Genomic DNA, 13,332 nt, shown 5'->3' with positions numbered 1-13,332 from the left:
GAGAAATTCTGTTTCTGGGATAATGTCCTGAGAATCAATATGGCCACAACTAGTGTCCTCCTAGCGGAAATCTGCAGTTATGCAAGGATATGGGTGAGGGGGATATCAACGTGTAATTAGGCAGATTTTCTGTTCAGGAGTCTAGCTAAAAAGAGGACACGTCCCCTCTCCTGACATGTCCGTTTTAGTAAATACTTGTATTTCCCATAATATCACAGTTTTAGAACATCTTTTTTCAGAACTGCGTTGTGCTTTTCCTTTGTAATTCCTCCTAGAAATGTATGAATAAATTGACCAATGGGTGTAACCAGTTGAGGGTGTGTCCCTGCACAGTCTGATATTGTGCAATCAGTGTTGACAGAGTTAGGGCGGATTTACACGAACGTGATTTGCGTCCGTACAGCCCGCGTGGTTTTTACGCGGGTCGCACGGACCTATGCAAGTCTATGGGGCAGTACAGACAGTCCGTGAGTTTTGCGCAGCGTTAGGCCGCTGCGTAAAACTTGCGACATGTTCTATATCTAGGCGTTTTTCGCGCATCACGCACCCATTGAAGTCAATGGGTGCGTGAAAATCACGCACGCCCAACGGAAGCACTTCCGTGGGACGCGCGTTATTCGCGCAACAGCAGTAAAAGAATGAATGTAAACAGAAAAGCACCACGTGCTTTTCTGTTTACAAACATCCAAACGGAGTGTCATGATGATGGCGGCGGCGCGAAAAGCACACAGCCGCGCATCCATATGAACATGAGACACGGAGCTGTCACGCTGCTGCCACACGCGCAAAACGCAGCATTTTTTGCGCGCGCAGAATGCACACGCTCGTGTAAATCCGCCCTTAAACTGTATAGGGACATGCCCCTTTAACAAAGGGAAAGGTAACACAGAGTTGTCAATTTATTCATACATTTTCTAGGAGGAATAACAGAGGAACGGCACAGTGTACATCTCTAAGAAAAGATGCTCCAGCATTGTTATTTCATATTATTTACTAAAACAGACGTGTCAGAAGTGCTGCAGGTCTTCATAAGTAAAAAGAGTAAAAATAAATATCTTTATTAAATATATAGAAACATACACAAGGGATATTAAAAAGGTACAAAACAGGAAAGGAGGACTCTATATAGTTCCAAAGTAGCACAGCTGAAAGACTCCCTATAGTATATAAGGGATGATATAGGGTCGATCAAGGAAATGGATGGACAGTCTAAGTGGTAAACATAGTAAAATGCACCAGAGACCATACCATGGTGTGTGTACAAACAGTACATATAAGTATACTGGCATGGAATCAAGTGCTGATGAAAAGCCAAGTAATAAGTCAGAGACCTAATATATAAGTATAAAGTCAAGTGCAGAAAACAAATTGTCGGTCTGAGACCTGAGTAAACCACTCATCCGCCCACTCCTAGGAAAACTTACCCATGTGTAGATGTGAGTGGGAGAGTCTAGCTGGTGTGAAGCGAACCACAATGCGCGTTTCGCGATGTGCTTCCTCAAGGGGTGTATAGTGTCTAGAGTGGTGACAGATATAAATAGGACGAGCCACAGGTGAGTTGAGTGTTTGTTAATTCAAAAAGATCACAGCGCACGTCTCCTGCCGAGACCGGAAGTGAGGCATGCCCCACTTCCAGCGCTGGAGCGCACGCCGAGGATCCCCGACGCGCGTTGGGGTTCGCTTCACACCAGCTAGACTCTCCTACTCACATCTACACTTGGGTACGTTTTCCTAGGAGTGGGCGGATGAGTGGTTTACTTAGGTCTCAGACCGACAATTTGTTTTCTGCACTTGACTTTATACTTATATATTAGGTCTCTGACTTATTACTTGGCTTTTCATCAGCACTTGATTCCATGCCAGTATGCGTCATCATACTTATTTTTTTATTTTGCTGCATAGCGGTCATGTTACCGGCCCGCTGTACTCTATGTACAAGAAGTAGTACATCGATTGCATAGAGTACAGTGGGGCCGGTCACATGACGGAGAGCCGTATCGTTATCAAACAAGACTGTGCAAACAGACTTCCGGTCCTCCGGCAGTGCTATAAAATCTATGAAAATCTCAGTATCTGTGCGATGGGGGACCGGAATGTATATTAGTGAGTGTACTCACATACTGCAGTGAATACACTACTAATTATATTTTTTGGTCCCCAAATAACCCCTTTAAAGGACTCTTATGGCTGGGGAAGCCGATGTAATGTGTGGATGCTCCAGGTCCACCAGAGTGGGATCCGCTTTTCATTCTGATTCAAGAGAGACCCCAATCTTTGACATCCATATGTCATAGTAAGGCATTTGTACAGGCATATGGACAGCCCTTTAAAGCTATGTAAACCTTTGAATGCAATGGGGGGTTTTGTTTTTTTGTTTTTTAAAAACTATGTTTTTTTTTTATTTTGAACAAGTTTTGCGTTGGGTTTTATTAAAAAAAAGTTTACTTTTTAAAATACAGCCTTTATGTATCCTGGATACATAGAAGCTGTATCTTGCGATCAAAGCTGAATCCGTCAGGTCAGAAGCTGTATCTCGAAAAAGTAAACTATTTTTTAAATAAAACCCAATGCAAAACTTGTTAAAAATAAAATCAAACATTGCTTTAATTAGTAAAAGAACAAAGACAGTTTTTAAAGGTTTTTATATCTGTCCCATGCCCCCAGGCCATTTTATAGCAGCTCAATTGCAATATTTTAAGGATTGGGGGTCGCAGGAACCATTCGACTTCAGTCGAAAGCTTCTGGCACATCTTTTGAGTAAAGGTTTTTCCTGAGTGGAGCGAGTGTGCAGCAAAGTGCGAGTTTGAAAATAAGTGCATAGTAAAACAAGGGAACATAGTTTAACTAAAGGACATAGGAAAATAATGTTTGATACATTTTCTTTGAGCATTGTTGCGTATTCTGTTCTACAAAAGTTTTTGTTTTGCTATACTGTTATCCCCATTTAAAAATGTGCTGCATGGACAGTGCTACCAGGTGTGCGGCTTGTGCAATGTATGCATGCCTTGAACAGTCATTTGAGGGTTAATATCTTTGCACTAGATGCACGCATGTTGTGTATTTGGAATCCCAGGTATTGGATCTAAATAAGCAGCTTGTAACACTTAGGCCCTGTTCACACTGAGTTTTTTTTACACGGTTTTTGCCTCCCAAACCTCAATGGGAGGTCGAGGTGTTTTTTTCCCGTGAGCAGTAAAACCAGCTCACGGAAACAAGGAGCGACATACCCTATCTTCGGGCATTTACATCTCTGACATCAATGGGAGGTAGAGAAACGCTGCAAATGGAATGCAGGCAGATCAAAATCTGCCCCAAAATTCCAGATGGAATTTTGAGGCATAATTTTCAGCCTGCAAAAATCTCTGTGTGAACATACCCTTAGAAGCATTGCAAACCGTGAGAGGAGTTTAGAGCTCACTGAGAAAAGCACTGGCTGGGGCCAGTGAGATGGAGGTGGGTGGAAGTGGGCAAGCTCAGGATCCTCAGATTAGTAGCTGGGTAAGAGTTAGGGCATGACCACACGTGGCGGATTTCCTCCGCAACTGTCCGCATCAATGCCGCACAGAATCTGCGTTGCAGATTCTGCTGCGGATCTGCACAAAATGTGCAGTACATTGATGCGGACTAGCTGCTGCGTACTGCGGGAAAAGTGCTTCCCTTCTCCCTATCAGTGCAGGATAGAGAGAAGGGACAGCACTTTCCCTAGTGAAAGAAAACGATTTTCATACTTACCGGCCGTTGTCTTGGTGACGCGTCCCTCTTTCGGCATCCAGCCCGACCTCCCTGGATGACGCGCCAGTCCATGTGACCGCTGCAGCCTGTGCTTGGCCTGTGATTGGCTGCAGCCGTCACTTAGACTGAAACGTCATCCTGGGAGGCCGGACTGGAGACAGACGCAGGGAGTTCTCGGTAAGTATGAACTTATATATTTTTTAACAGATACATGTATATTGAGATCGGTAGTCACTGTCCCGGGTGCAGAAACAGTTACTGCCGATCGCTTAACTCTTTCAGCACCCTGGACAGTGACTATTTACAGACGTCTCCTAGCAACGCTCCCGTCATTACGGGAGCCCCATTGACTTCCTCAGTCTGGCTGTAGACCTAGAAATACATAGGTCCAGCCAGAATGAAGAAATGTCATGGTAGTAAAACCAATACGCTCCGCAGCACACATAAGATCTGCGGACTTCATTGCGGAATTTTGACTCTCCATTGAAGTCAATGGAGAAATTCCGCCATGAGTCCGCCACTGCTCCGCAACAGACAGAGCATGCTGCGGACACCAAATTCCGCTCCGCAGCCTATGCTCCGCAGCGGAATTTTACGCCTCGTCTAAACGAACACTGCTAAATTAAAGTGTAAGTCAATGGACAAACGGCACCGCTGCGGATTAACGCTGCGGAGTGTCCGCAGCGGAATTTAAGTGAAATTCCGCCACGTGTGAACCCAGCCTTAGAGGAAGGGGTAGGGGAAAATGTGCCAGGGAGGCTAGTCCTGAACTGGCACAAGCTAGAAATATGCCTGTTTGGCTGATATTAGGGATGCAAATCCAGGGCCATCGTCACTACAGCAGAGCGTTGCTCCTAGCAACCAGGACAAGGACTGCTGTAGGAAGGGTGGAAGTAGGAGTGCAGCAAAGGTCAGACAGATACTGGTGGTAGGGGATTCTGTTATTAGACAGGTAGGGTCATCTGTCGCCACGACTGTGAATGCCAAACAGTGTGTTGTCTGCCGAGTGCTCAGGTTCGGCATATTGTGTATCGAATAGACAGATTGCTGGGTGGGGCTGGGGAAGACCCGGCGATCATGGTACACGTCGGTACCAATGACAAAGTCAGTGGGAGATGGAAGGTCATTAAAAATTATTTTAGAGAACTAAGAGAAAAGCTGAAGTCCAGGACCTCCAAGGTAGTCTTCAGAAATGCTTTATGTTTTCAGAAAAGCTACCAGTGTTACGGGCGTTAATTAGAACCTATAATACCTTCATAAATACATATACAAGACAGAATTAAATGATAGCTAAACCAAAATATATCTCAAATTAAATAAACAATTTAGTCCTGTATAGTCCAAAATATAATACTTAATTTTATTCCTCCATAAATATGGACACCCCCTTCCCACAATTACATACAAAAATATAAAACACAATTAAAAACCATGAACTCTTAGGCTGGGTTCACACAACCTATTTTCAGACGTAAACGTGGCGTATTATGCCTCGTTTTACGTCTGAAAATAGGGCTACAATACGTCGGCAAACATCTGCCCATTCATTTGAATGGGTTTGCCAACGTATTGTGCCGACGACCTGTCATTTACGCGTTGTCGTTTGACAGCTGGCAAACGACGACGCGTAAATGGACTGCCTCGGCAAAGAAGTGCAGGACACTTCTTTGCCGCGTAATTTGAGCTGTTCTTCATTGAACTCAATGAAGCACAGCTCAAGATTTACGAGCGTCTCAGACAGCACGCAAAATGCGAGGAGGAGCATTTACGTGTGAAACGAGGCAGCTGTTTTCTCCTGAAAACAGTCTGCCTTTTCACACGTAAATGACAGCTAGCGTGTGCACATACCCTAAGGGTATGTTCACACGCTGAGCCAAAAACGTCTGAAAATACGGAGCTGTTTTCAAGGGAAAACAGCACCTGATTTTCAGACGTTTTTTGAGCAACTCACGTTTTTCGCGCCGTTTTCACAGCGTTTTCGCGCCGTTTTTTCGGCCATTTTTGGAGCTGTTTTCAATAGAGTCTATGAGAAAACGGCTCCAAAAACGTCCTAAGAAGTGTCCTGCACTTCTTTTGACGAGGCTGAAATTTTACGCGTCGTCTTTTGACAGCTGTCAAACGACGACGCGTAAATTACAGGTCGTCGGCACAGTACGTCGGCAAACCCATTCAAATGAATGGGCAGATGTTTGTTTTCAAACTGTTTTTATTAAGAATGTCACAGAGTCATATAACAATTCAAGTATTATGCTTTTCACATTCTTGGTTTTACATAAAAAAACATAGTACAATCATTCAACTGTTTATGTTAATCGACTTTAACCATGAGGAATGTACTATGAAATCAATTCTTTAATACATAAACTTAACAAGATAAATTAACCATAATTTTAAACATTCATGTGGTATATCATGGAGCTTCTTATGGATCACGTGAAAAGAGTAACAATCACAGTCTACCTGCCCTTGGAGAAGTCAATGTCTCTCCTGGGATGACTCTCTTTAGTACCTTCTCTAGACGGATCTGGGTTTATCCAGATAGGTCATCCATGGTGACCAGGTATGTAGAAAACCCACCCTCGTTTGTCTTTCCCAATGTAAGAGTTCTTCGAACCTACGTATCTCTTGTACCTTCCTAATCCAATCTTCTATAGTGGGTGACTTGGTGGATTTCCACAATAACGGAATCAACAATTTAGCTGCAGTAAGTAAGTTAGTCGCCAGATCTTGTTTCTTGGGCGTAAATGAATCAGACGATAACCATAGAAGTATCACTTGTGGGGACACAGGAATTGATGTTAAACAAATCGAGTTAATTTCTGAGATAACCGCTTTCCAAAATCCCTGTATCAAGGTACAGTCCCACCATATATGCACTAAAGAACCCTTATTCAGTGAGCACCTCCAACATGCCTCCGGAATATCTGGATTTATTTTGTGTAACCATACTGGGGTTTTGTACCACCTGGTGATAAATTTGTAAGAATTTTCTCTGATTCTAATGCATTGCGAGAACCCCTGTGAGCGCTTCAGTATAATTCGTTGTTCCTCCACTGAAAAGTTAGCCTGGAGGTCCTGTTCCCACTTAGTGATTAATTCCAGCTTATCCTCTTTTTCTCCCAACAATAGCCTATCATACGATCTAGCTAAAGCACCTTTTTGAATTGTAGGTTGCTGTAATGCTTTTTCAAGTGGGGACAGATGTAGAGAATTAACAAAACAAGCTGTGTATTTATCACATACTGTCTGAAAATCTTGCCTCTTAATGAAATCAGAAAGAAGTAGACCTGTATGTCTAAGTAATAGAGCTGTCCAATCCCGAGACTCCGACTCAAAAAATTGGGACACTGTGATATTATCCATATGTTTCCAAAAGGAGCTTACTGGGATTCTCTTCTTATCTACCAGGTAAGGAAGGAGGCTCATAGGTAGTAGCGGAATGCTTTCCGACAAAAGCGGGTCCCTCCCATTTACCTCCTGCCACACCCTTATAGTGCCCTTCACTAAGGTGCTAGAGCATGTGGAATTTGGTGAGAAGGGCCTCAGGCCCCATAGCGAAAGTCTGTCTGATAACTCTAGTAGCTCTCGCTCTAGTTCCACATATATATTGGACTGTGTTGTATTCATCAAAGAATGCCATCTATTCAACTGGTTAGCTTTGTAGTACGTGAATACGTCTGGTACAACTAAGCCCCCAAATCGCGGTTTCTGTATCAGTAGCCTGTATTTAAGGCGTGGCCTAGCATTATTCCATAAAAATGAAGAGAACATCTTCCGAACCCTATCAAAGAACTTTCTAGGTAGCCATATCGGTAGTGCTTGTATCAAATATAACAGTTTAGGTACAATATAGGTTTTTAATAAATTATTGCGTCCCATCCATGACAGAAAGGGTACTTTGAGTTCTTTTAATTGCTTTTGTATAGCCTCGAGCATAGGTATGTAGTTATACTGATACAGACGTGTTGGGTCTTTCGCGATCTGAATGCCCAGGTATGTCAGAGTACTGTCAGGCCATTTAAATAGAGAATTAATTTTAATTAGATCTATGACCGGATTTGGTATAGAAATATTTAATATTTCAGACTTCCCGAAATTTATTTTAAAATTGGAAACTTCCCCAAACTCTGTGAACAGGTTCGTAAGGTGAGGAATCGAAGTCTCAGGATTGGAAGTCATTATTAACAAATCGTCAGCAAATGCTGCTGTAGTATGTGTGTAAGTTCCGACCTTAAGGCCTTGTATTTGTGGGTCCTGCCTTATTTTTTGAATCAAGGTCTCCATGACCATAATGAACAGAGACGGCGATAATGGACAACCCTGACGTGTGCCATTATTAATATTAAAAGGCTTGGAAAGAGTCCCATTTACCCTAATTCTAGCACTAGGTTCTTTATATAAGGAAAATATTGCCTGAATAAACAATTGAGGGATCCCAAATTTCCGTAGGGTCGCTTCTAAATACTATCAAAAGCCTTTTCGGCATCTGTACCCATGAGGACAAGGGGAACTCCATGTGACTTGGCGTATTCAATCAGTCTTAATACTCTACATGTGTTGTCTTTACCTTGTCGTTCTCTAACAAAGCCAGTTTGTTCTTGTCCTATGAGTTTAGGTAGTAGTTCACCCAATCTAGCTGCTAACGCCTTGGCCCACCACTTTATGTCCGTATTCAAGAGGGATATGGGTCTATAATTGCCGCAACATGTGGGATCTTTCCCCTCTTTAGGTAGGATTGTGATGTGAGCTTCAAGAGCTTGTTTTGGAAAGTGTTCACCCCTGAGTAAGGAATTGCATAATTTGGTGAAGTGGGGCAATAATGTAGCTTTAAACTTTTTATAGTATCCCACTGTGAACCCATCTGGGCCTGGGCTTTTTCCCGACGGGATAGACATCAATATCTTTTCTAATTCCATTTCCGTAAATGGATCTGTCAGAATATCTAGGTCTTCCCCCTCTATTATGGGAAGGTCAATAGTGTCTAGAAACTTAGTAATCAGGGAAGTCCTGTCAAGGTCTGTTGTTGATGTCCCCAATGTATGCTGTAAATTATATAGGTTATGATAAAAGGCATGAAAAGCCTCTGCTATTTGAGCAGTGTCTGTAGCCACTCCCCCCGTCTCCTGTTTAATCTCTGGTATAAAAGTTCTGGCTTGTTGTTTACGGATTAATGCCGTCATCATCTTGTTTCCCCTGTCCCCATGGGCATATTGCTTATATTTTGATATTTGAAGGAGATGCGCAGATTTAACATTAAGTACATCTTTTACTTTTTCTCTGAGACTGGTTAATTCTTCTAGGGAGGAAATAGCTACAGTTTTCTTATGAACTCTTTCTAAAAGTGCAATCTGGGAGAATAGGTCATTTAATATTGCATTTGTCTTTTTCTTGACATGTGTTCCCAATGAAATTAATTCCCCTCTCAACACTGCTTTGTGAGCTTCCCATATAATTGGGTCAGAGATAGAATCTGATGCGTTATGTTGAAAGTATTGAGATAGATGGTTTTCTACTATCTGAATATTACTCTTGTCTGCAATAAGAGTGTCGTTTAATTTCCAACACCAGTTCCCCTTAGGGATTCCCGTCAAACTGAGAGTCACTGAAATTGGCGCATGATCTGATAGTAAAATATGTCCTATGTCCGCTGCTCTGACCAGTGATGTGTATTTCTGTGACAAGAAAATATAGTCCAGTCTGTGATACGTATTGTGGGTAGGTGAAAAATATGAGTAATCCTTATCTAGAGGGTGTAATAATCTCCAGATATCTGTTAGGTGTAGGGAATGAAGAACCTTATTCAGTTGTGCCAGCCTTTTGTATGAGGTATGTTGTGACCCTGTGGTGTCTAATATCGGGTTGAGCGGTATATTCAAATCTCCCCCCATTACTAAAATCCCCTCAGAAAAATCTCTCACAACGTTCAAGACCCGAATGAGCCAGGAAGACTGCCCAGCATTGGGTGCGTATAGGTTAGCAAAGGTATATACAGTGTTACCAATTTTCCCTTTTATAAACAGATATCTGCCCTCTGCATCTTCTTTTTTCATTAGGAATGAAAATGGGATACTATTATGTATAGCTATGCTAACTCCCCTAGCCGCAGACTCATATGGGCAGTGGAACCATAAATTAAAATCTCTTGAGGGGACGTTAGGGATTTTTAACCTTTTAAAGTGCATCTCCTGTATTAGGACTACCTGTGCCGCCTGTTTTTTCCACATTCTAATAACTTGACTGCGCTTCTGTGGGACATTCAGACCCCTCACGTTGTGAGATACAATCTTAATTTCTGCCATATGTGACATGTGACCATTCCCTTCTCTGCGCATACCACATGATATAACCAAAAGAACATAAAAATAGTATAGCCTTTTTTAACCATACTCTGTATTGGAGTAAACTTCTGACACGAGGTAAGAGTGAAACATTATCAGCTACAACAACCTGTAGCTTCACCTTAGTATAAGGAGGGGTCTCCCTATAAGTACAAACTAGGGGGGTCATATTAGAACAAATGAGAATGACCTCAAGACATCCAACCCAGGCCTACCTAAGCAGCTTTTTCCAAATTTTGGTATAAAACCGGCAAGACACTTCAAGTGCTTATTTTAAGGCTTAATCTCCATTAAAGTGGGGACCTGTTCACTGGTTGTGATTAGTTGCTAACTGTGCAAACATAGCTTTGTCACCATTTAAATCTGAAATATATATCTCAGGAACCCTTAACATAACGCCATATGTTAGTGCAAAGAATTATGCAAATACATAAACATAGTTACATCCCAGCAACTTCAGATAGGGTCTCGTCCTTGGGTTGTATGGATATTTTTCTTCCCTGGCGTTGATCGAAAGCCAGAAACCTTTGTCCAGGGGTCTGCTTCCAACAGGGACGGTATCTTCGGCGGATATGCCAACGGGAGCCATGAAGGAATATCCATAGGCTGGAATCCAAGCAAGTCCCAGGCCGCATGTAGATCTTCAGGATTCCGTATCACGATATGTTTATCCTGTTTGTGTATCGCTATTCCAAAAGGGTATAACCAGCGAAAGGGGATGTTGTTAGATCTTAGCTTATCCAGTAGCGGTTTTAGTATCCGGCGTTTCGTGAGTGTTGAAGCAGCCAAATCTTGAAAAAGAAGGACAGGGGTTCCCTCATAATTAACTCCGTCTGAAGATCTTGCTTGTTTTAATAGTGCAGCAGTGTCCACATAGCTAAGCAGGCCACAAATTACATCTCTAGGTGGATCCTGAGCGCGTGGCTTGGCTCTCAGTGCCCTGTGAATACGCTCAATTTGGATAGGCCCTGCTTTCTCTCCTCCCAAAATGGATGCAAAAATCTCCCGTGCTACTTTAGGAAGCGCTTCATGTGGAATAGACTCAGGAAGGCCCCGTATCCTGATATTTTTGCGGCGACTGCGGTTCTCCTGGTCTTCCGCATGCAATAAAGCCATATTTATGTGATCATGCTGAACATGTAAAGTCTCTTGTACTGCTGCTCCAAACCGGGTCACTTCAGCCTGAGCGGTTTCTAGCGTGTCCACCCTGTCTCCAATATTTCTCAGATCGGCTTTTATTTCTGCCAGGTCTTGTGCTATGGGGCCCAGGGCTTTAAAGAGAACCCGCTTTATAAATCCCCTCGACACAGGGACATATGTGGACTCACCCCCAGCCTCCGATTGCTCTCCTGTGCTGCCGACATCAGAATCTTCTGTAGTCTCATGGCTGCATGCTGCATCCGGCGCCATCTTTGATTTTCGCGCCGGAGAGCGCTCCATCGTTTTCTTTAAAAACCTATCCAGGTCTGCTTGATTTTTTAAACCAAAAGAAAAAGAAAAAAGATCCAGAAATATATGCAGGCACTCTCAGGTATACACAATTCATATAAAAATCCAATTTATTTAAACCTCCGAATAATTTCAGATATATCAATATATACATACAAATATTATATAAAAAAATCTCCTGACCATAAGAGATAGATTACAAGTGATCTAAGACACCTAAAATGTAGATAAATTAACTCATATGCTACATTTGTTCTCACTAGGCATAGGGACAAAAAAGAAGAAAGAATAATCTGAACAATCACTGGCTTGTGTTCACACTTGCGTTTTTTGACAAAATAAATTTTATCATTTCAGGGTGGCCACCATCCCTATTTGTAATAGGTAGCATTCTTTTTTTGTGTAGTAAACTCCTATGCGTAGGAGATTTAGACCTAGGGAATGAATAATCCTATGGTACATAAGCTGTTTTAACGGCAGATATGTATGTTATTAAGCTCTTCCCTCCTATTTCATGCAGCCTTATATTTTAAGGAAGATAGATAGATATAGGCAGTCTATTCATTAGACACAAGATCGTAATAGATCCCACTCCATCCTCTTTGTTTGAGGGCGAATGATTTTCCCAGATTTTATCTGGAGGCTTATGTTTTTACCTCTGATGTTCAGGTCAGCCTCTGTGATCCATATGCAGGAGCAGTCTATTCATAAGTGGGACGGAGAGACCTTCCAAAGAGAAGTCCCAAGCTGTATAATCATCCGTATATCAGACCACTTTCAAACTCCACTGTAAAATTGGATAGCCGGCGACTTTTTCCTTTCAACATCCACTCAGTCCACAACGTGCGTGAGGAGATACACAGTCCAGGAGGGCAAGAGCATATGCCGGTAAATGAGTGAACTTCTATTCACATGGTGTTTCCTTCCATATCGTGTCTCCAAATTTGGCTGCTTGATTTTTCCCCGGTTTTGGGGTGCCTGAGTGTTCCCTGTTCTTGTCTTTCCCGGTCCGCACCATTCTGCTGTGTCTTGCCTTGCTAAAAGCTTAGGTTAGCCGGGTTGCCGCCGGAGCTCTGTCTCAATCCACCTTCTCTGCTCGCGGTCAAGCTCCGCCCCCCCATGGGCAGATGTTTGCCGACGTATTGGAGCCGTATTTTCAGGCGTAAATCGAGGCATAATACGCCTCGTTTACGTCTGAAAATAGGTCGTGTGAACCCAGCCTTACAGAGACTATCAAAATTTCCAGCAACAGCTATGTATACTCTTCTTAAATTACAAGCTATGGTAGCATGCAGAAAAGAGTGGAAAGAATGTCTAGAACACAATGTTTCCACTAATCAGCCGTCCCAAGTAAATAACTGGAGGGTACACATATCTACACAATGCTCAATAGCAAAATGAAAGAGGCAGATTACCTGTTACTGGCATGATGGATGATGAAAAACTCTAAAGTGAGACACCTCGAAGCGTGTTTCGCACCCTTCGTCAGGAGAGACTAACTGTATCCAGAACTGGCGCACGCATTCCACGTCATGGATGAAAGTACTGGCAAGGGCATAGTCCTTCCACGCACTCACTTCTGCCCATACATTGACAAACTTCCGGCATAACACCGGGTCCCTTCCATCATGCGCATGCGCACTACACCAATGTTTTGCAAATTATGGAGAAGAGTGTTTTATTTCTAAGTTAAGTGTGAAACTGAGTTTTCCATCAAACATAGGCAAAAGTAATCTTATGTTTTTACTATGGGATAACCCAAAGGACATAATTAGATTTTATATATATATACAGTGAAGGAAATAAGTATTTG

This window comes from Rhinoderma darwinii, chromosome 10 (genome assembly GCF_050947455.1).
Source record: "Rhinoderma darwinii isolate aRhiDar2 chromosome 10, aRhiDar2.hap1, whole genome shotgun sequence".
Taxonomy (NCBI): domain Eukaryota; kingdom Metazoa; phylum Chordata; class Amphibia; order Anura; family Rhinodermatidae; genus Rhinoderma; species Rhinoderma darwinii.
This window is presented reverse-complemented; position numbering follows the sequence as displayed.